General features: G+C 47.0%; 1 long non-coding RNA gene across 2 annotated transcripts; it reads left to right on the top strand.

Annotated features, from left to right (window-relative positions):
• The first annotated feature begins 2331 nt into the window (after window positions 1–2331).
• On the top strand, window positions 2332–6287 carry LOC129148736 (uncharacterized). 2 transcript variants are annotated; one of them, XR_008555701.1, is made up of 4 exons: window positions 2332–3054; window positions 4250–4366; window positions 5461–5568; window positions 6176–6287. It is a non-coding gene; the product is annotated as an uncharacterized LOC129148736 (long non-coding RNA). The 2 variants fall into 2 exon arrangements; XR_008555702.1 differs by lacking the exon at window positions 2332–3054 and adding an exon at window positions 4125–4172.
• Window positions 6288–21506: the final 15219 nt, after the last annotated feature.

Here is a 21506-nt window from a genome sequence, read left to right as displayed (position 1 = left end):
CCATCAGTGGTGAAACTGAAGGCGCAGAATGCTGGTGAGGAAGCCTTCAGCCAGAGCATTCTCAGACGACAGGGCATGTTCACAAGCCTGTATGAGGATGGTTAACAACGCGAGCCTGTGGTGCCCTAGCTTTGGGCCACTGCAATGTGTCCCCGTCTTCTTTTTCAGGAAAGATGGGCCTCCCTGGGGATCCAGAGCCAATGCTCAGATACTGCGGGGAAGTGTAGGTTTGGAGTTGTCTTTGAAACTTTGTGAGCTGAAGCCACAGTTTAGAATGAGTGGCGGTGAGTCGGTAACGTGGGTTACATGCTGGACCAACACCCTCTGTGAGAAGGACTGGGGGTCTGTGATGGAGCTGGCGCAGTTGTAATGAAGCCCAAGGATGAAGCCTAAAGAGGCCCATCCCCACAGGTGGCAGCCAGACCCTTAACCTGGACGTGAGTAGGAAATGGTCCAGCTATGCCCCATCTTCACAAGGCTGACAAAGACTCTTGAAAACACGGACACAGTGTTAGAAAGCAGTGTGAGCATTTTTCCGTTTCTAATGGCCTGAGTTTTGAAAACAATTCCTGGCACTCTGGTTAAAGGATGAGGCATAGCAAAGAGTCTTGGGAGTTAAAGACAATGATACACTCCAGAGAGATGCACAGGTTGTGGGACATTTGTTTATGCGCTGAATACTCAGGGACACTCCCTGGACCTCCCAGAGAGGATGGGTTTGCCCTAGGGAGCCCAGGTTTATCCCATCTCCACAGACAGGTGAACCATTCAGTAGCCCCAAGACTTATAATTTGGGTTCCTCCCCTTTAGGTGACTCATGCTCTCTTGGCGTCTTCCCAGGAACTGGGACATTCTGGTAGGAAAGGGACATCACAGGGATCCTAGAAGGAAATAACCAATCTTCTCTTGATCCATGGACCTCGAGTTTGCTGTCAGGATAAAACAAATAAGCAGAGATAGTAAAACTTACCACGCATTACAGAGTCCCATAATTGATGCCATTTTGATGGACTTCTTGCCCCAGCCACTGAACATAGCGAGATGGAGGAGGCAGGGCGCTGGACGCCCTTTCTGCCTTCTTTGCCCTCTGAACACCCCACAGCTGTAGCACTTTGAAACCTTCTTCACCAGGCAGGGACTCATCTGGTAAGAGCCCGCCTGGCCACTGTCCCTGGGTCCATGTGTCATGCAAGGAGTTCCTGAGGCCTGAAGAACTGTCTTTGTGGTATGGTGGCCTCTGGCCATGCAGAGAATGATGCTCACTGTCACACAAACAAGATTCATTCACTAGGTGTCGAGGTGGGGAAGGGAGAGGTGAGGCATGGCTGGTCATGGCCCTACGTATTCTCTCAGGTGCTGGTGGCAACTCCCCAGGTTGGCCTTCTCCTCCTGCTTCCTTCATGCTTTTAGACGATGAGGAGGGACCTAGAGGCCCACAGTGCTGGCTGCCACAATTACCCTTGGGGCACTGCTGGTGGGACGAATTAGAAGTGGACTCGAAGGGGTGTTTATTTTATATATATATATATTCTTGGAAAACTTCCTTTCCCAAAAGAGGGCTCATTTTTCTCTGTTCTATAAACATGATTTCACTCTCTGAAGTCAAGAAGTAAAAAGTTTGTTTAATTGCCAATCGGCTGTACTTGTCCAGAAAAGCATTAATTCGCAAGTCTCAGCCCTGACAAAGGAAGGACCAGGGCATCTGTCCATGTGAGAAGCCCCTCTCCAGTCCCAAAGGCTGTTAACCCTTGTCATGGGCCTCCAGGTATCTAGGTCACAAATGTGAGAAGGACAGGAATTGGGTGCCCCTCTCCTGGGGCTCCCGAGAGCTGGATTCTGAGTCCTCCCCACACCTGGTCCAGGTTCTAACTGAAATCAGATTGACCCTCAGACGTAAGAGCAGAGAGACCCAGAAAATGCAAGATGCCAAGAGCTGAGGGCATGATAAGCAATTAAGGTCTGATAGAGTGTCACACCCAACAGAGTGGACTAAGCGTCTGGTTTTCAGAAAATCTCCCGAAAGAAAACACCCACATGCAAGGACAGGTTTTAACTGTAAGTATCAGAGTGGCTATAAAGAGACTAAAATAGTAACTTTATCAGCCAAAGGGCCTTTAAGATGAATGAACAGACGAAACATGTCACAGTGGGTTTAGGACATCGCAGCATTGGACGCAGTCGGCTGTGGGCAGCGGACAGACAGACAGAAGGAGGCTGGTGGCAGGCATGAGGAGCCTGCTGGCGTTGTGCAGGTGCCTCCCTTCTTTGTGAGCCGAGCAGCATGGCCCCAAGCAGCATAGCTGCAGCCGTTTGGCACACATGTGACAAGGGCACTGTGGTGAGCAGACAGGGAGGGGAAAATAATGGAGCGCCTGCACAACCCACTGTGAGCCGGCAGATGTGCTGGCTCCCACTCCTCCGGCCTGGCCGCACTCTCCGGGCACCTGCCACAGGAGCTGGGGGCTGCAGCCTCGACCGGGGTTTGGGAAGGGGCAGAAACAGCGTGGTGCCCCAAAGGGGAGGGTTCAAGGAGAAAAAAGAATAAGAAGAAAGGCAGAGCCCTGTCCTTGGAATGCAATGCATGGGCACCACGGTGGGCTGGGCCTCAGCCTCTCACCTAGATATCTGAGCACCTGTCCGTCTGGGCCATCAGCGGCTGCTCAGGACTGCCCGCTTTGTTTCAGTGCTTCGGGTCCAGCAAATGTCCTGTCATTACCAGCTCCACTGGCAGCCTACAGAACAATGGATGAGCGGATCTACGTGTACTTTTCAGCCAGATGTTACAGCCCCAGCAACACCTGGAAAAGCGGCAGGGCAGAGAGCAGGTGACCTTCAAACATGGGCTGAGCCGCCTAGCTGCTGAGCCGCAGGTATCCATCCACTGCTGCGTCCATGGAGCTCCTCTGTCCACCACAGCTGCTTACGGAAGAGACGCCAACCTCCCCCGCCTACAGCTGCAGGGCTCCAACAGAACCATCTGTTAGGGCATGAAGAGCTCCACGTGTGTGGGACGTTGAGTAAACCAGAGATCCTTTGCCACCTTTCCCACTGCAGGTCTGTGACTACCTGTTTTCCAATCACAGCTTATCACTGAGCATGGACTGTGTTAGCAACAGCAATGGGCATGTCAGATGTCAGTGATAATCTTCAGGAGACCTGAGAGGGGGTGTCCTCTCCCCAGTGTATCAGGGGAGAGTGCAGAGGCTAAGAGAGGTCCATCGGTTTGCCCAGCACCACACAGCACATAGGCGCCCGTTCAGCCTGGGTCTGCCACCAGGTCAACCAGGGTCTGCTTTTATGGGAAATTATGAGAAGGGTCTGAGGGTCTGTCTTCATACATCTTGACCTCAGAGCAACAACAGTTAATTTTGACATCTGGTTTGGAAAGTCAGGTAGTAATATCTATATATATAAAAGCCTAAGCAACCATTACGACCAGATGACCGGCTGGTAGCTATGATGCGCATTGACCACTAGGGGGCAGATGCTCAATGCAGCAGCTGCCCCTTGGTGGTCAGTACACTCCCACAGCCAACCTCCCACAGCCAGCCAACCTCCTGATGTCCCTTCCCCTGGCTGCCCTGATTGGGACTGCGTGAGATGGCCCCAATCGGCCAGGAGAGACCCTACCTGTTCACGAATTCATGCACCAGGCCTCTAGTGTTAATATATTGTTGAAACTAATGTTGGGCTCCTTTTAGCCTCAAAAGGCATACAGTGTCATTCTAGGTATAATTTATCGCATCAGTTTCCAGGTGACTCTACCTCTGCTTCTGGGTGGTTTGGGGGTGCAATGGCCCCCACTGAGATTGCGGCAACAATGCATCTTGTACACATGAACTACACACATGGGGGCTCCAGCAGCTGGCTGTGCAGTGTACTCTGAACCACAGAAACTCCGGTGGTTGAAAGTGGTTTATCATCACTTTCATGTCACTGTAGGGCCTGCTAAGGTTCCAGGGAGGCCATCTCAGGCCTTGTGAGTCATACTTTCCTGCCTGGTTCAGCTCTTCTTGTTCCAGAATCTTGCAGCTTCTCCAACAGCTGGGAATGGAAACACCACGCCTCTGGACTTGATCCCCCCATAATGTCATCTGCCCCAAAGGGACAGAAACCCAGTCTCTGAGCTCCTCAGCATCTCGGTGGCCTCACATCGTCAGCTCAATCATGAGGTGTGAGGGAGGCTCTGGGGAAGCCTTGCTCTTGTCTGTTCTCTGGCACACCTGATGTCTTCGTACTATTTCTGCAGGTACCTTCCCTTCCACGTGTCCTCACCCTGAGGGCCTCTGAGAATCAGAGACAGGCAAATGCTCCAGCCTCTCTCTGGCTCAGGCATCGCCCACTCAGCTCCTGTCAGGCTGGCCTGGTAAGCGGGGCACTGGCCCTAATTTCTTCCTAATGTGGAGTTTCACCAGCGGCTACAGCTCGGGGAGGAGAGTTTCCCCAGCTGAGCAGAGAGAGGGGCTTTAACAATAGCAATATGAGCCTCTAGCCTTTAGTTCATGAAATCTCAGTGACTCATTTGGTGGTGAACTTGTGATCAGTAGTTTTAGCTGGAAGTCCCACTGAGCAGAGGAGGAAAAGCTAATGTAGGAGTCTGTCCTACCCTGGGAATCTGGCCCGGGGGTGGATGAGATGGGCAGCAGGACTGGAGTCCCCTGCTCTGCCTCTGGCTCCCACCTGCCCTCCTCCCATCACCTAAAACAGGCAAACAAACTAATTACTAAAGCACCTCCCTGTGGCTCCTGCCAGGGGCGGTCAGATCAGCAGCTGAGTATAGTTCAAAGCAGAACAAGAAATGTCTCCTCAGCTTTTGTTTCTCAGCTTCAAATTCTACAGACACTTGACCACAATATTAGGAAAATGGCTGAAAATCGCCTGACTTAGGTAACAGGTCCTTTGAGTCCACATTTGGGTCCTGGAGGCAGTCCCCACCTTTGAGAGCACCAGATCCGTGCGTCTGATTCGTGCTGAGGTCACAGTCCCAGGGCCTCCTTAATGCCACTTCCTGGAGGTTCTGTGACCTGGGGTGTTGGCGTTTTCCCCATCAGCTGAAAAATGGTGCAAACCGCTGAGCTGGGGTCTCATCTCCAGTCGGGCAGAGAGGACAGAGAGGGAAAGACACACATCTCTCAGGCTGACCAGGTACTTTGAGTCAATTCAGCAAGACCCTATTTATTGTAACCCTGTCATTTCAGAGCCCAATGTGGATGGTGGGCAGGAGCACAAGGGCGAGGCCCCCCTGAGAGGTGCTTCAGGGTCAGGGCCATAGAGAGAGGACACCAATGTAAATGCAAACCCAGCGTCCAGGACCAATCAGTCCTCACACACACAATTTGGTCCAGGAGTTAAAGAATTATTTTCTTTCAAGAGATATATATTTTTTAAAAGTGCTACTTTATCCTATTTTCTTGATGCAGAATGGTGAAATTAAAGTGACACCCAGTGCATTCCCCATAGGTGATGCTTCCTTGTCTGTGAGCAGTGAGAATAAATTCCAAATTTGAAAGGTCCTTCAGAGATATAACAGCATTGTGTGTGATGAACCAAGCAGAGAACTGGGACACAGTGAGTGACAAATAAATGAGTCCTGAAGATGGAAGACCTTTTATGCCAGTGGCCTCTAGTTCAGGCAGCTCCCAGGCCCCTCAAGGACATGATCCAGTCCCCAAGTCCTGGTGCAGTTTCTAACCTGGTGGCATCTGGCTGTTTTTCCCTCCTAGGATCTGCCATTGTTGTGTAAAATAATTGTGCACTGGACTGCCTCCACCCAGAAAGTTCTGTAGCAGCCCCCTCTCCCCCACTCCGTGCACAGGATGCCCACCTGCTGACCATCAGCACTGCCGGGCAGTTCATGGTGAAGGCAGGGCCGTCCTTCCCACAGTGAGCACCCAGCATCGCCGACCTTGGGAGGGCAGGCAGGCAGTGAGAAATGAAGCTCTGTGGTTGATTCATGAATCTCACATAAGACTGAACATAATGGAAGCAAATTATGCATAAACAAGTTGTGGTTTAGATATATGATCATTAAAGTTTGAGCTCCGGTTTCCTATGTAATTTATGGCGAAAAGCACGCATGTGCAGTAGGCAGTATGGTCTCCTTTAGAATACCATAAAACAGCCCAAATTGCTGTGTTATATTTATTTGTGCATTTGAAATATTCTTTCCTCATAGAGGATCATGTGGGCACACTGCCTTCCGGACGACTGGGCAACCCAGCCTCACAGAAGCAGTGTCTGGGCTGAGGGCAAAAGTTACAACATCAACAACATCCCTGCTCGGAGAACCGCACACATAAAAATAAAAGAGCTTATGGTTTGTTATCGTGCCTGTCACTGTCATGAGGGGACATTGTTATCACCACCCAGACAATCAATTCACCTCACACTCCAGATCCCCTCCTAAGAGAGTCCTCCATCAGTGGACTTGTGATGCTTACTCCTTTTTCTTAAAAGCAGCGCCACACAGTGTGTACATGTTAACAAAAGAGAGATGGTGAATGTGAAATTTGTATTTTGGTGGCATGGGCAAGCAGCACACGGGTGGCACTCAGGGTGCGTGGCTGTGGATGTAGCATTCCACTGTGTGTTGCCTTCGCCTGGCTCCTGTGGACACTAACGACATGTAAGTTCCTGGAGACAGGCCCAGCAGAGGGAGTGGCTGCTCTGTGCCCAGTGCTTGACAGCTCTGCCGAGAGGAGCAGAGAGTTTTATCTAGAAAACACATTCCTGTAGATGCCATACTGAGGTCCTAAGGACCAGCAGGAAGCCTGATGACCTCTTTGTGTCCACTGGGCAGCAGGTGGCAACACCTGCAGGATGCTGGCTGTGGGGGAGCAGCAACCGCAGGAATCCAGAATAAAATCCAGAATAAAATTCAAATGAGTAGTTGAGTGTGGAACTTTACATGGCTCAGCTCTAGCTTTCTCCAAACTCCTGAGGCTGAAGAGGCATGAAGTGGACATTACTTCCAAGAGAAAGCAGAGCATCTGGTGTGTTTGGAATAAAAAGCACAAAAACACCAAGCTGTGACATGATGATAGCAGAGATTCCTGTCAGCATCATCTGGGCCCCAGCTATTCCTGGGACTCCCCCGGTCCCTGCAGGGCTCTTGGCTCCCATGGGCCTTGTGGGCAACAGGCACACTGTGAGGAGGTGTTCCCAGGGCACCTGTTGTTTGTAGGGCTGAGGGTCAGGTGTGGTTTGAGCATAGTCCTGTGACCCTGTGAAACAATGACAGTGGCAGCCACCACCTCAGTGCCCAGGTAGGAAGGCCACCCCACAGGGAAGCAGTAAGACTGTGTCTCTGTGGGCAGGAGGGCAGGGGAGGGGAATCGCTAGAGGAAATGATGGAAGGTCTAGCCCAGAAAGAAGTTCCTCTTTGCTTTGGGTTGTCAGCCAAGGGACACAGCCTGAACTCCTCTTCTGTGCTGGAAGGCGCCAGTTGGACCCCACCAGTGAGTAGGTGGTGGTGCACAATGCAGTCACTGCTCCCAGAATCACTTGACCCCTTGCTGCATGGGGAACCTCACTCTGTGACCAGGACTCCTTCCATGGGTAGCAGCCACCTGACCTCAGGGTCTCCCTTTCAAGTTTCACCCCATGTTCATTCATTCATTCATTCATGAGTCAGCTCACTCACTCATTCATCAAACATGGTTAAGGCCTAGTGCTAGCAATGCCCCCAGATATCCTTTTTATTGGTGACCCAGACGAAGCTCAGGGCAGACATCTCTATGGCAGGGAATGGGCCTCAGAACCCCAGAGCATGGGCAGAGGCAGGCTGGAGGTGGGGTGCTCAGCCAGGTGAGGGAAGAGAGGCCGTGTCTGATGCTTGCTTCTCTGATGTCCGGGGAGTGGCATCCACTCCAGTCTCGGTGACAGGGACCTTTGTGCTGACCTCCTGGAGCCTCAGACACCATCCTGCCTGCTCTGAGAGGAGCCAGCTGCTACCCCCAGGACAGCTGGCTTGAGGAGATCAAGGCCTCTGTCCAGAGCTGAGTCAAGTCAATGCACACACCTGTGGTTTTAGCTAATGGTGCCACCCACAGTCTAGGGGGTACCATGTGCTATTTAACTTCACCTACATGCTTGTGTCGGTGAATTTGAGAAAGGACAGGCAGGCACCAAGAGGTGACCCCCACCAGTGGAGGTCTTCACAGAGCTGGGGATGCTCAGGACCCAGCAGGGTCTTTCCAACATGTCCCCTTAAATGGGAGTTGGATGCTCCCAGTGTGTGGAGGTGGCAATAAAAACCGAGTCCCTGTGAGCACACCCAGACCATTGGGGGAAGAGAGGATGGCACGCTGCGTCTGCCTCTGCCTGGGACTGGTCAGCTCACCATTAGAATTTCCAGAAATACAGATTCTAATGATAAAGATAAAAAATGGTTTCCATCTGGAAGGTCTTAACTGCATTAAAGCGTTTTTGAAAACTGATAATAAAAAAGAAAGGACAAGAAAAGAAGCTTCGGGGAAACTGGAAGCATTGCCCTGGACTGAGGGGAAAGGGAGCACATGGAGCAGGCGGGCCTCACGGGCCTGAAGCGGCGCTCGCACCGGCTCGTTAATCACAGCCTGTTACTGTAATTTTAATGAATCTTTATCCTATTTTCTCTGTGTAATCCAATTACTTCTGTTTTCCTAGGCAGCACAGGGGATCTCTTGGTTTCCAGAATTCTGCCAGTCAGTCCACTTTAGAAGAAACAATTTAATTCATTATCATTAAGCGCCTACTTTCAAGACCACTTTGGGGGGAATCGGTGAAAGAGAAGCCACCGGCGGGTCTCACGCTGCTCAGGGGAGCCGCGCTGTTCTGCGCACCTGAGTAGACTGGGCTCTGTCCTCTGGGCCCCTAATGACATTCTGGGCTGCCAGCTCATCAACCACCCCGTCGGCTGGCAGCCCTGCTTGGCAGGGAAGAAACTGCATGTTGAATTGAAGGTGGTGAGAACCGGCAGCATCACAGGGAGATAGGTGATCTGTTACGGATGCTGCCAGGCTTGGCTGGGGATGAAGGAATGGCCTCTGTGCATGTCTGTGTGTGGATGCCTGTGTGTACATGCCATGCCTGTGTGTGCACATGTGTACATACACGTGTGCATGTGTGCACGCACCCACACTCCAAACAGGAGGCCCGCTTGTTCTGATGATCCCATCATACTCTTGTAACCCACACTGGTTGGAGTGGCCACCATGACCACCGCAGGGACAGGGTGGTCCATGAGCCTCTTTATGAAGTCAGCCAAGAAGACAAAGCAGCTGTTTCTACTCAACGGATGAAGCTGCTCGTCATAAACCTGTTTTCTTTCTCTCAGAGTTGAGGACTAGGCACCATACCTGGCGTTCCTCATTGTACTCATTTGCCAGCCCTTGTCCCTGTCTTTGTGCATTGTGCTGGGAAGCAGGCGCTCTCCCGTGTTCTCCAGAACCTCTCTGTCGATCTCATCTTGATGGGATGGAGTTAAGTGAATCCTCATGGAGGATTGGACGGATTCCGTGGACCACTGTGAGTACAGCTGAAAGGCCTGGGGCAGAGTAGACATCCCTCAGACATTGGAAGAACACAATGAAGAATTGCCTGAGGCTTGCACAGAGGAAATAGAAAGGGGGAAACAAAAAATCTTTAAATGCCAAGAAATCTTGTTCAAGCACCAGAAGTAATTGACAACTATCAGGAACCTGTGGTGGTCAGCAGATTGCACAGAAGGTGAAGGTGCACAGTCTATAGGCAATGGCCACCCAGACCATCACGAGGGCATGCCATGGTTGAACTGTGGTGGATGACTGGGTCAGGAGGGAGACAATCAGAAACAGACAGCGTATCTAGAAGTGTCTATTTTGGGAATAGCCTAGTATTCAAAGTTCCTAAAGAAAATGTGCAAAGATTAAGGGTTTCAGGAGGTAATACATACTAAATTATGGAATAACAATTAGTCATTTGAGAGGAGCAGCTCTCTTTCAACATTGGCACCCTGAGTGGCTTCGCTGAGCATGCACATGCTTGGCTGGCAGCCCTGAGCAGGCAAGAGTTTGAACGTATTTTCACAGGGACAGGCAACAAGTGACCCATCTTGACTGTCTCATAGGACCTCCAATCCACTGGCCCCTTCCGAGGCTTGAGTCATTCTCTTCTGTTTGCACATATGTGGGAACAAAGATATTCACAAATAGACTGCACTGCAGAGAAAGGTCCTGCATGCACCCAAAGACTCCCATGGGAGTTCTCAGGGTGCCACTGCCACAGGCAGAAGGATCAGCCTCAGTTTCCTCAAATGTCTCTGAAATACGTTTTGATAAAGAACATCATATGCTTGGAAGCATTGGTTCAACTCCAAAGCACTAAACAAATGCAGGGAGATTTTCTTTTTTAATTATAAAAGCATTTTGTGTATTGAATTATGTAGCGTACACAGAAATCCTGATGTGTAGACGGATCACTGGCGGGCTTGTTACTGCGTGGATTCTGATTTAGTGGATGCAGTGGGGATGAAGCCTGAGATGGGGCGTTTCTTATAAGCTCTGGGGCACTGCTGGTGCTGCTGGTCCTGGACTGTATTTCGAGGAGCAGAGGTTAACAGAGCCGGCCTGAAGCCAGCTGCCAGCGTTCTTCTAGTTTTGTCTAATAGACCGTATCACACAGACCTGTGATTGACTAGTAGAACATGTAATGCTTGGTTCCATGCCCAACATGTAGAAAGTTGGCACAGATTATCATGAATACTCTTGGTATTTCTTTATTCAATCATTGGGTGGTGCTAGATATATACTAACATCTTGATCTTGGTGAAAACACTGCTTATTTCATAAACCTAAATTGGTCTTTTGTTTGGAATAATATATGTAAATTAAAACAATTTTCAATTACCTGGAACATATTATTTGATATTAACATTTTAGGAAAACAGCCCTGGTCGGATGGCTCAGTCAGTTGGAGCATCTTCTCATACACCAAAAGGTTGTGGGTTCAATTCCCAATTGAGGCGCATATAGGAGGCAAAAGATTGCTGTGTCTATCTCACATGGATGTTTCTCTCCCTCTCTCTCACTCTCTTCTTCTCCCTTACTAAACATATCCTTGGGTGAGGATAAAAAATATTTTTAAGGAAATAAACTACTGTATTTTATTTACACTGTTTTTGAAGCATTTTTTATTCTTTCTTAAATTAATTTCCCCAAAGCAGTGTGCATAATGTCTTTGTAACACCATTTAATTACAGCAACTAAATAAGCTATCACTGTTATTTGATTTCTCCATTCAGAAACATACCAAAAACTATTAAATATCGCTGCATCAGGTGTACAATTTATCTCTCAATGAGATACTATTTTTCTTTTAAAAATGGCACAGTTTCAACTTGGGGACATTTTCTTTTTTAAAGCTACCTTCTGTGTATGTTCAGTGTTTACTCATTGCTTCCAGTTTAAGGGACACATCCCCCTGGTCACTATCCCCCTGGGGGACAGTCATTCTCTGAACTGTTTGGTGGACCTGTGAGCTAAAGAGCAAACTTCAATCTCCCAAGAGACATTGAGATCTCCAATGCCATCTTCATGGGTATCTCTCTTACTGCTGCAACCACCTTCCCCATCAGACTTTAATAGTCAGGAACATGAAGTCATCCCTAAGCAAACAGTAAAACCCACCCTTCATCTTCTGTGTCAAAAAATTCTACCCAGTATGCACATTAAAGACACTGGAACATAGTATTTGATATTGAAATTTTAGGAAAATAAAATTCACATTAAAGACATCGTCCTTAATTATGTTTTGTTTGCACAAATTTTACACATTTGTTTCATATTTTTATCTGGTATTTGCTTCAACGTCCCTTCTTTAAATTGTAAACCAGAAGGTGGAGAAGTATATTTTTAATGATGTTTGCACAGTACTTAGCACTAAATCTCATTGAGAATAATAAGATCAAATCAAGTAATCTGTGAGAGTTCAAGCATATACATTTTTTCCAAATCAACAACTCAGAATATTTATTATGATACATATCTTTTCCATGTAGGTATTAAAAGCTAACATTTATTTAGTGCTTACTACATGTGTGTGTTTATTTAAATGCATTTATTCCTCACAGCATAATAACCACAGGTAGCATTACTGCCTATGCCTGGAAAACAGAGTCCTTGGAGTGTTAAGTTAAGCATATAACTAATTTGCCAAGTTCACACAGCTGATAAGTGGTGGAGCCAAGATTTGAACCCAGAAGTTGGACTCTCAACCTTGTTCCCTAAGTATATCTCCAAGGTTTCTTAGTGATGACATTTATGTTAAGTTTCTATGCTGTGTAAAAATTACACAAAGTCAGTGCCTTAAAACAGCACCTAAATATGATCTCACAATTATTGTCATAAATGTGAGCATAGATTAGCAGAATTCTCTGATTCAGGACCTCACCGAGCTGCAATCTAGATATTGACCAGGTGCCTCAGAGACTCAGCTGGAGCAGGATGACTACACCAGGTGAATGGCAGATCATGTCTTTGAAATTGTGGGACAGAAGTCTTTGTTTTCTTGCTAGATGTCAGCTGAGAACCACTCTCATCTCCAAGAGTCCACAAAAGTTTCTTGTCGTATGATCCTCAAACATCATGGCAGCTCACATCTTCAGAGCCACAGGGAGTCTAACTCCAATCTGCTCACCTAATTATGTGAGTGACATCTCATCATATTTGTCATATCCAATTGGTTAGAATCAAGTGGAAGATTTCACCCATTAAGGGAGGAGATTACACAAGGGCAAGACTCATTGGAGGTCACCCTAGGGCATGTCTGCCACAATTTATCATGTAAACAATGTTGATACTAGAATCTCACAAACTTAGGAGCCCAAGGATGAATTTAAGCTCCATTAAATATCAACCTCTCTATTTGAGACTCAAGGGATGCACAGCTGGAAAGACTGTCCTCTGGTAGCAGACCTGGGCTCTCTCACTGGCTCTGTCATTGACACATGTGGTAAGCACAGAGAAACCAAAACTAGATGGGAAACTGAGACACAGGCACATGGAGAATGCCTCAAGTGACCTTATAATTTATCATAAAAACCAGGACACTTTGGGGAGTGAATAAGAACAATTTTAATAATGATTCTAAGACAAAAAGTGCAAACCAGAGCTATACTGAACACATGAGGACATGTGACTGCCCTGGTAACACTCATCCATCAGCATGCCTCCCAGAAGTCAAGAAGCTGCAAGGAAGTCAGATAATGTAGCACCATGGTTCTAGCACATACTGGACCACCAAACTCAAGTTCAAGTCTCATGTCCAGTTCTTACTGTCATACAACCTTGGAAAAGCAACAGTCTCCTAAGTGTAAATGAGAATAATTAAACATTTTAAACTAAATATTTGAGAAGATCAAATAATATATGTAAAATTATTAGCAAAATAATTTAGAACATAGAAGGCACTGATGAATGGTGGACACCATACTGCTATTATTGTGATCACTTGTTGAAAATCTAGCACAAATGAAAAGCCAACTACCTGAGTTGGAGGTTGCCATGGAAATAGAATGGATCTTCAGAGGAAGCCACAGATAAGCAGTTCCCATCTTGAAACTGAGAGTAGACCCTTCCTCTTGGGGGAGCAGAGAAGTTGAGACAGAGAGGGAGGGGGATGGACACAATGGTTTTGTGGTTCCTCAAAGAGAGGAAGGAAGTAGAATCACATGAAATGTACAAAAGTAAGATATATATATAAATGTGGATGTAGATGTGGCATTGCTAAACCATTAGATCTGTTTTCAATTGGTTTTTCAATAAACATTCTGGCTTCTGTGCTCAAACAATGGGTCCACACCACTAGTTGATGTAGCGTATGTGGTCCTGGGGACATGTTGGGTCAACTGAGTTGGGGTCAGTCTGTAAAAACCTTGAATGAAATTTCAGGACTTGGAATAGTCTGGGTGGATGACGAAAGCCATTGATGAGACAAGCAGGTGTGTTTACAAATAGATCTACTAGAAGGATGGATGGGAATGAGGCGAACGTACAGATAAGATGAGGAAGAAGGTGAGGATGATGGTCCCGTTAGAGAATATGGGCCTCAAGATCAGTGGGTTGGCGATGGAGAAGAGGGAGAGCGTCAAAGACTAGACAACCACTCAGCAAGATGCTCACTAGAAATGCAACACGCTAATGCCACTTTCACAGCCTGGGTTAATTTTTTTACTTAAAACCATCTTATTTCCTTGTCATTAAACCCAGCTTTAATTGTGCATACTGGTCAGCTTTAAAGATAACTTTATGTCATAATCTTCCACACCAGTGAATTATAGGCTACTCAAATACTTCTAATATTTTGCACCTACTCAAAGCTAATTCTTATGTGTTTTTAATACCATGGCTTTTTTTTTACTGGTATTTTATTTTTTAAATATATTTTATTGATTTTTTACAGCGAGGAAGAGGGAGGGATAAAGAGTTAGAAACATCGATGAGAGAGAAACATCGATCAGCTGCCCAAAACCAAGGTACATGCCCTTGACTGGAATCGAACCCTGGACCCTTCAGTCACAGGTTGACACTCTATCCACTGAGCCAAACCAATCAGGGCAATATCACAGCTTTTTAATGATCACAGCACTATTTGCAAGTACCTATAATAAAGGGTGTTACAGAAAAAATGTGAGCTGTGTTAGGCTTACTGTGCAGGTCAGCATTGTCCCATCCTGTTGTCTTTCCTGCATTAGCCTAGGAGAAAAGTGTTGGTCATTACAGTGTCCTTAACATTCTGACAATTCCTTGGTACACTGTATAAAAATCTTTAATCCTGCAATACAGAGGCACCTATGACCAGAGGTGCATCTTGATCCCTCTTCTGCAAGTCCCTCCCTGGGCCCTGTAATTGCTTTAGCTAACCAATAAACCAAAGTAAGAAATTAATAGAAAGTATCTTATTGTTTAAATAATGCGTTTACTTCAAATATATGACTATGGAGTTTGGATGGGGAACCATGGGAGGAATAGAATGTAGTGAGGATCATCAACAAGTGAGTTAGGCTTTTTAGCCAGTTCCCACAACGTTTTCCTTCCAAAGTGCTCTGAAAATAGCATGTCATTTTCTTAGCCCCCATCTTAAATGAGATTGTGTCTGAACCTGAACGGGGCCAAGAATTGTGAACATAAGTCATTTCGCTTATCTGGTATCTCACTGTGAAACTCATACTCTTATCCATTTGCCAGTGACCAAGGTCTGTGACTAAGAAATTGGGCTAATGATCATTTAGTTGCCATTGCCGCAGAGAAAGATGTTGGCCTTTGTTGAGCAGACAGATTTGAGTCATGTTTAGCAGATGTTTATTGAGAGTGTGTTACAGGCTAGACACTGTGGGATTATAAAGATGAGTAAACTGCAGACATTAACCTTGGGTATTTATAATCTAGTCAAATGGGAAGATAAAGCATACTACAGCATCACATAAGATGTAGCTTGAAAGCTGCAACCAGTTAAATATGCAGCATGGCAGCCTCTCCCTGCGGAGCGACCGCTGAGCTCAGCCTGGAAGGATGGGCGGTGTGTTGGCAGTCAGGGTGGAGGAAGCTCCTGCACAATCCAGATTTGGGAAATTCCTGACAGAGGTGCCGACACAGGCAATGATGAGGCAACTCTAAGGAGCGTAGCTCTGCTGGAGGCTGGAACAAGGGGAGAAGAAGCTGGAAGCTCCACCTTGGGGTGTCAGCAGTAGGAATGAGTAACTTTCACTCCTGGTTGGGAGCAGGGGACAGTGAAGGTTTTTATAGGAGGACAATTTCATCCTCAGAGCTGTGCTCTGCAGAGATTCCTGACAGCTCACATAAAATGCATGGTGGTGGTGAGAGTAGCAAAAGCCAGATAAATTCAGACACTATGAGATTCCAGTCAGGGGAAGAGGGGACAGAAATGCCCAATTGTTGAGCATCTCATAGATAATCGTGTCTTATTCTCATACAACTTTGCATTAGGAATTATTATCTCCTTTCCTGCCAATAAGAAAACTGAGCTCAGATGGGTAAAATTCCATCCACTTACAAGTCTAAGGCAATGTTTGAATTGAGAGTGAAGCCTAATCAAGGCCCAGGGGCAGAGAAGTCATGGAAACCATAGGCAGAGTACATGCAAAAGGCAAGAGGCAGGGTCTGTTTATCCCCATTGAAGGAAGGTATGCTGCAGGTCTGAGGTCCCCACTACCCCCACCATGCTGAGCTGGCCAGACTGAGCTGGAGAGAGATGAATGGACACCATTGATAGGATCACCATGCAAAGAGCGTGACAGAGTTCAGTTCAGTCCAGACAAGGTTTACTGGAAGTCCATCCTGGTCAGTCCAACGATGACACAGAGGAGAGGGAAAATCTGCCTTTCTGAGGCTTCCACAGAGGTCCCCAGTGAGGAGGGGCCTGGTGAGAAGGTCATTGTTTCAAATGGGTTGGAAGGGAAGGCAAGCAATTCACACTAGGGCACATATTTAATCCAGGAATGCCACAGCCGCAGGATAACGGGGTGCCCTGGGTCACATTGCCCTTTAACCGTGGTGATTGGGCCATCAGATCAACTTCATAGCCCAGAGCTGGTGCTGATGACAGACATCACCTTAGGCCACTATGTAAGGTGGCCACAACCGGTCCCAGCTGGGAAACTCCTGCTTCACCCTCACCTGTCATGCACAGCCCCTGGAAGCGTGTCATAGACCTGCCAATGCCAAGAAGGCCTTTGCCTTGCCACCTGCTTCTCTGGGAGTTACAGTTGTAAGAAGCGAGGTGCTGGAGGAATAGGGAGCAAGAGTGTCCCAAGAACCTCAATGGCAAAGACAAAGCTCTCCTGTTGAGTCTTGAATACAGGAACAAAAGACCTGCCTCTTTCCCTCCACTTTGCTTTAAGAGCATGTGCTGATTTTAATCCTCCAACTGCCCTGCTGGCTTCTCAAAATAATGAAAAAGAAAATAATTAGCAGCTGTACTAGCAGTGGGGAGCAAACCACCCTGCACTGGGTTTCTGGTGTAGAAATTAACTCCAAAGTAACTTGAACATTTAAATAAATATTTTTGGTTTCTCAAGACTTGTTGCCACAATCTTGAGTTAGGGGCAACATTACTATCCTTGCCTAGCATTTAGCCTTCTGTTATATAGAAGTCACCCAACTACAATTTACAGAATTTGCTTAAATATTCCCTGTTTTGCCCGAGGTGCTTAGGGTCTGGGATTTTTGTCATATTTTCTCCCTGTTTATGTCAAAATTCAGAGCTGGATAGACAATGTAAAATCTATATATAAACTGATAAACTAAATACCAGTTACTATATCACCAGTGATAAAGGTATAGATAGGTAGTATGTATGTGTGTATGTGTATGTGTCTGTTTATTTGATATGAACTCCAGACAAAATGAACCATTTGCCCCAGGGTTGCACAGCCCAATGATGGCAGTTGATCTACAAGGTAGACACTGGTGAGCCACCAGCAGTGTAAGTCCCAGTCCAAGTCTGAAGGTCTGAGAATCAGGAGAGCTGATAACATAAGTTCTAGTCTGATTCCAAGTCCAAAGGCAGAAAATGACTGATGTCCCAGCTCAATGACAGGCAGAGGAGGAGGCAGCAAATCCCCTCTGACTCAGCCTTTTTGTTCTGTCCAGGCCTTCACTGGGTCGAGAGATGCCCACTCACACTCAAGAGGTTGGTCTGCTTTCTCAGTCTACCAATGCAAGTGCTAATCATCAGAAACCCCCTCACAGACACACCTAAAATAATATTTACTCAAATATCTGGGCACACATAAAATTAACCATCACATGGGCTTTACTGAGTCAGAGATTTAAAGTGTGTCCTAGAGTCATCTGTGAGGCCACACAGACTGGTTGTGAGGTCACACAGATTGTGACCCTGGCACTGGAGCTGCCACCTCAGTCTTTTTGGTTGGTGGAGGTTCTTGCCAAGTAGGGTTCCTGCTCTTGGTGGCTGACTCAGGGTGAGATGACAGGACGAATATGATGGAAGGAACAACGGTGCAGATAGTGAAATGCTAGAGAAGATGGCACGAGGAGAGAAAGAAGACAAGGAGCCAGGGACAAAAGGCAGAGAGAAGACAACCAGGAAGTTTATTTTCAGCAAAAGATACTAATAATTCAATAGGAAGAAATGGATATTTAATCTGCTAACAGCAGCAAAGCAATGACATTAAATCAGGAATTACTGGGTCGCCTTGTGGTCAGGTGGACTGGATTATCTGGGACTCAACCTTCGAGCCAGTCAGCAGAGGATGGCTGCTCTGCTCAGGAAGCTGTCCTCTGGGGCCAGGGCTTGGAAAAGAGAAACTCATGTATTAAAACTCTTCTTTGGATGTTCGGAGACTTTGCAGGATAATGCCTGTGATGAACTCTAAGCTTATTAAGAACTAATCCTGGCCTTATCACACAGGGAGACTCATTATAGTGGCGTCCTCAGGAGTGGCCCGACCAGGTGAGTAGCGTGTGGCACTATAATGACGTCCGAGTGGCATGTGCAGAAACAGACCCCTGTGGGCTCGGTGCCGGCAACCCAGGAAGGTCATCAGGAGCCCTGAGCGGGTGCGGGGCTCTCTTCTGCCGGCACCTGCGCTGTGGGTTTTGCGCATCGGGGTCTCTTATCCCCCTTCTCTGTGGTTTATGGACTCTGGGTAAACTCCTCTTTGTGCAGGGGATGAATAACAGTACTTGTCTTCAATTTGCTTACAGCCTAGCAAGGCAGTGCTTGTACGTAAACATAAACACAGAAGCCGGCGACAAAAACAGGCCCCTGTCAGTGCTTGACGTCCTTTGTTGGTCCAGAGAAATAAAGGCACAGTTCCCAGGAGTGGGTGCCTCCCAGAGCCATGTCTTCAATGGTTTCTATTGGAGGCAAGAAGGTGACTGATAGGCTTTCTAATAAACTCATGATTCAACCATTTGAACTTGAACATGCACCTTAAGGTCCTGTTTTCTCATCTGTGAGGTAGAAGGATGGCTGTGTAGAATCAGAGCTCCCAGTAAGTGCCACCCTGAATTTCCATTTCTCCTCTTTTTCTCATGGGAGGGAGAGAGAAGGAGGCTGGACATTTCATCGGCGGACCTCAGCCTGTTCTCCACACTGAGGAGCACTGTCATATCCTGACACAGACAACACCTTTTTTTTTTTTCAAACTTCCCCGAACTTGGGGAAATCCACGCTTCATACCCATTCTGACGGATTTGTGGAACAAGCATGCACATCACGACAAGGCCAGCCCGCCTGCTCCCGGGCCGCTGCTGCCATTCCCAGCTCTCCTGACACGCGGCTGGGGTCTAAGGAGATGATGGACATAAAATATGCAGAAGGCCCGGAAGAGCAGCCTATCGCTCCACTTTAGCAGATAGCCGTAAAACCTCATAGACACCATAACCTTTTTAGATGTGCTTTTCAATGTGAAACACGTTGTCTTTCATTGAAATAAACCCAAGGAAACCCATAGCTTTGTTTCAGTTCTGCACACCCTGGTGGGTCCAGGCAGGATGATAATGCACCTGAACTGCTTTCCTTCTTTCTTTCCTTCTTGGTCTGCATGCATCCTCCTCCCGGCCCCACTGTGTGGGACGGTCATTTAGCCACGGCGCACTAATTAACCCTGCTCCGGAGGGAGGTGGGTGTTACAGGACTTCCTCCCCTTAGGCTTCCTCCCTCAGTAATAATTAAAAACTAAGGGCCAGAGAGTTAAACCGTGTTGCAGAGACCACGGTCCATAGTTCCCCTGGAAATGTCAAGCGAGCATAAGGTATGATTCTTCAAAGCACCTCTGGAAAGTTTGCAGACTCAGAATGTGGTTTGGGGAATTTAAATGAGTTCTGTATTCAAATGACCAAGTAAGAGGGATTTATGCAAGTTTGGGGGGAAATGCATGGGTTACAGTTGTCATAGAAACCTTAACTACACTTAAAATGTGCCCCTTAAGAAAGGTCAAAAAACAAGTCTTCTTAATATAGAAGTAAATAATAATTTATTTTGTCTGTATCACAATCTATATAGCTTTTAATAAGGGTTGTGGATGAAATTATAAAATTAAGCTAAATCTATGATCACTTCAACAGACCCATCTTGTAGTTTGGATTTTAAAGAATATTTTCCCAGCATAAGTGAAGCATCTTGTTCTCAGAAAAAGTCACAGAGTAAGTATACTTTCTGCAGAACAAATTGTATCTTGTGCTGGGTTATGAAAATTGACACCTCCCATATGTGTCTATAAACTTTTAAAACTAAATTATTTCTCCCTCGTATGAGCCTAACATCATACCATAAGTATAATTTACTGTTAAATATTTGGGTTTTACACATGTAAATCAATAGCAAATGAACCAGTGATGAAACGTGTGAAATGTGCCTATAAATCGAGCTGCGTGGCGCATCCACCACACAGCCCCTCTCAGTGGACGCCCTCCACCTCCAGCAACAGCCTCACCTGGAACATGTGAGAGATGCAAATCCTGGGCCCCACCTGCGGCTCCTGGATGCTGCAGAGAGAGGCTCACCCACCATTGTGCTTCACTCGCCCTGTGGGCGATCCTGATGCAGCAGAAGCCTTAGGTCCTGCATAAAACAGGACACTGGCCAGCTGACTGCTGTTCTCCCCGTGAACAAAAACCTAGCTTACAGCCAAGAACATGGGCAGACCCTGAATTCTGATCTTATCCTCTGACCATGCTGGTGGTGAGGCATTTTGAAGGAATTTGTTTTTCTAGAGTTTTCCATTACATAATTGCATCACTTGTACATCATTGAAGAATTAAATATCAGTCATTTTAAAGTGAAAAATAAATTGATCACCCTAGCTGGTTTCACCTACAGACTGAAGGGCCCCCGGTTCGATTCTGATCAAGGGCACATGCCTGGGTTTCAGGCTCAATCTCCAGTGTGGGGCACGCAGGAGGCAGCCAATCAGTGATTCCCTCTTATCATTGACTAGAGGCCCAGTGCATGATGCCCAGCCTGCCCCCTCTCACAGTCCAGGAGCCCTCAGGGGAGGGAGGCGACCCAGCAATCAAGGGAAGGTGACACCCCCATCACACATCTGCTGCTGCCACTGCCGGCAGTGCAAGCCTCGGCCAGCCCTGGTTACCTGATCCTCAGGCGGCCCTGGGCAGCTGGGCAGCCACTATCTGAGGCTTGCCTGCACCTCGGGCCGGCCCTGGGCAGCTGGGGGACTGAGGACAGGTCCGGCCACACCACGAGCCTGTCACCCCCAACTCCAGACGGAAAGGACTGGAGAACTCCGGCGGGGCTGAGGGGACTGGGCGCCGCCATCTTTGTGATGTTGTGACAGCCAATTTGAATATTCCCTCTTTATTAGATAGGATGTTTCTCTCTTTCTCCCTCTCCCTTTCTCTCTTAAATCAATAAAAAATATATTAAAAAAATAAAAAGAAGAATGAATTGATCCACTCCACTCTTGGGAATGCAAACACTCCCATTTGATCTTCATTTTAAACAATCATTTTATTATTATTATTTCTCATATAATTCAGCCACTA

Source organism: Eptesicus fuscus, chromosome 4 (genome assembly GCF_027574615.1).
Source record: "Eptesicus fuscus isolate TK198812 chromosome 4, DD_ASM_mEF_20220401, whole genome shotgun sequence".
NCBI lineage: Eukaryota > Metazoa > Chordata > Mammalia > Chiroptera > Vespertilionidae > Eptesicus > Eptesicus fuscus.
Note: the sequence above shows the minus strand (reverse complement) of the source record. Positions and strands in the feature narration are given on the sequence as shown.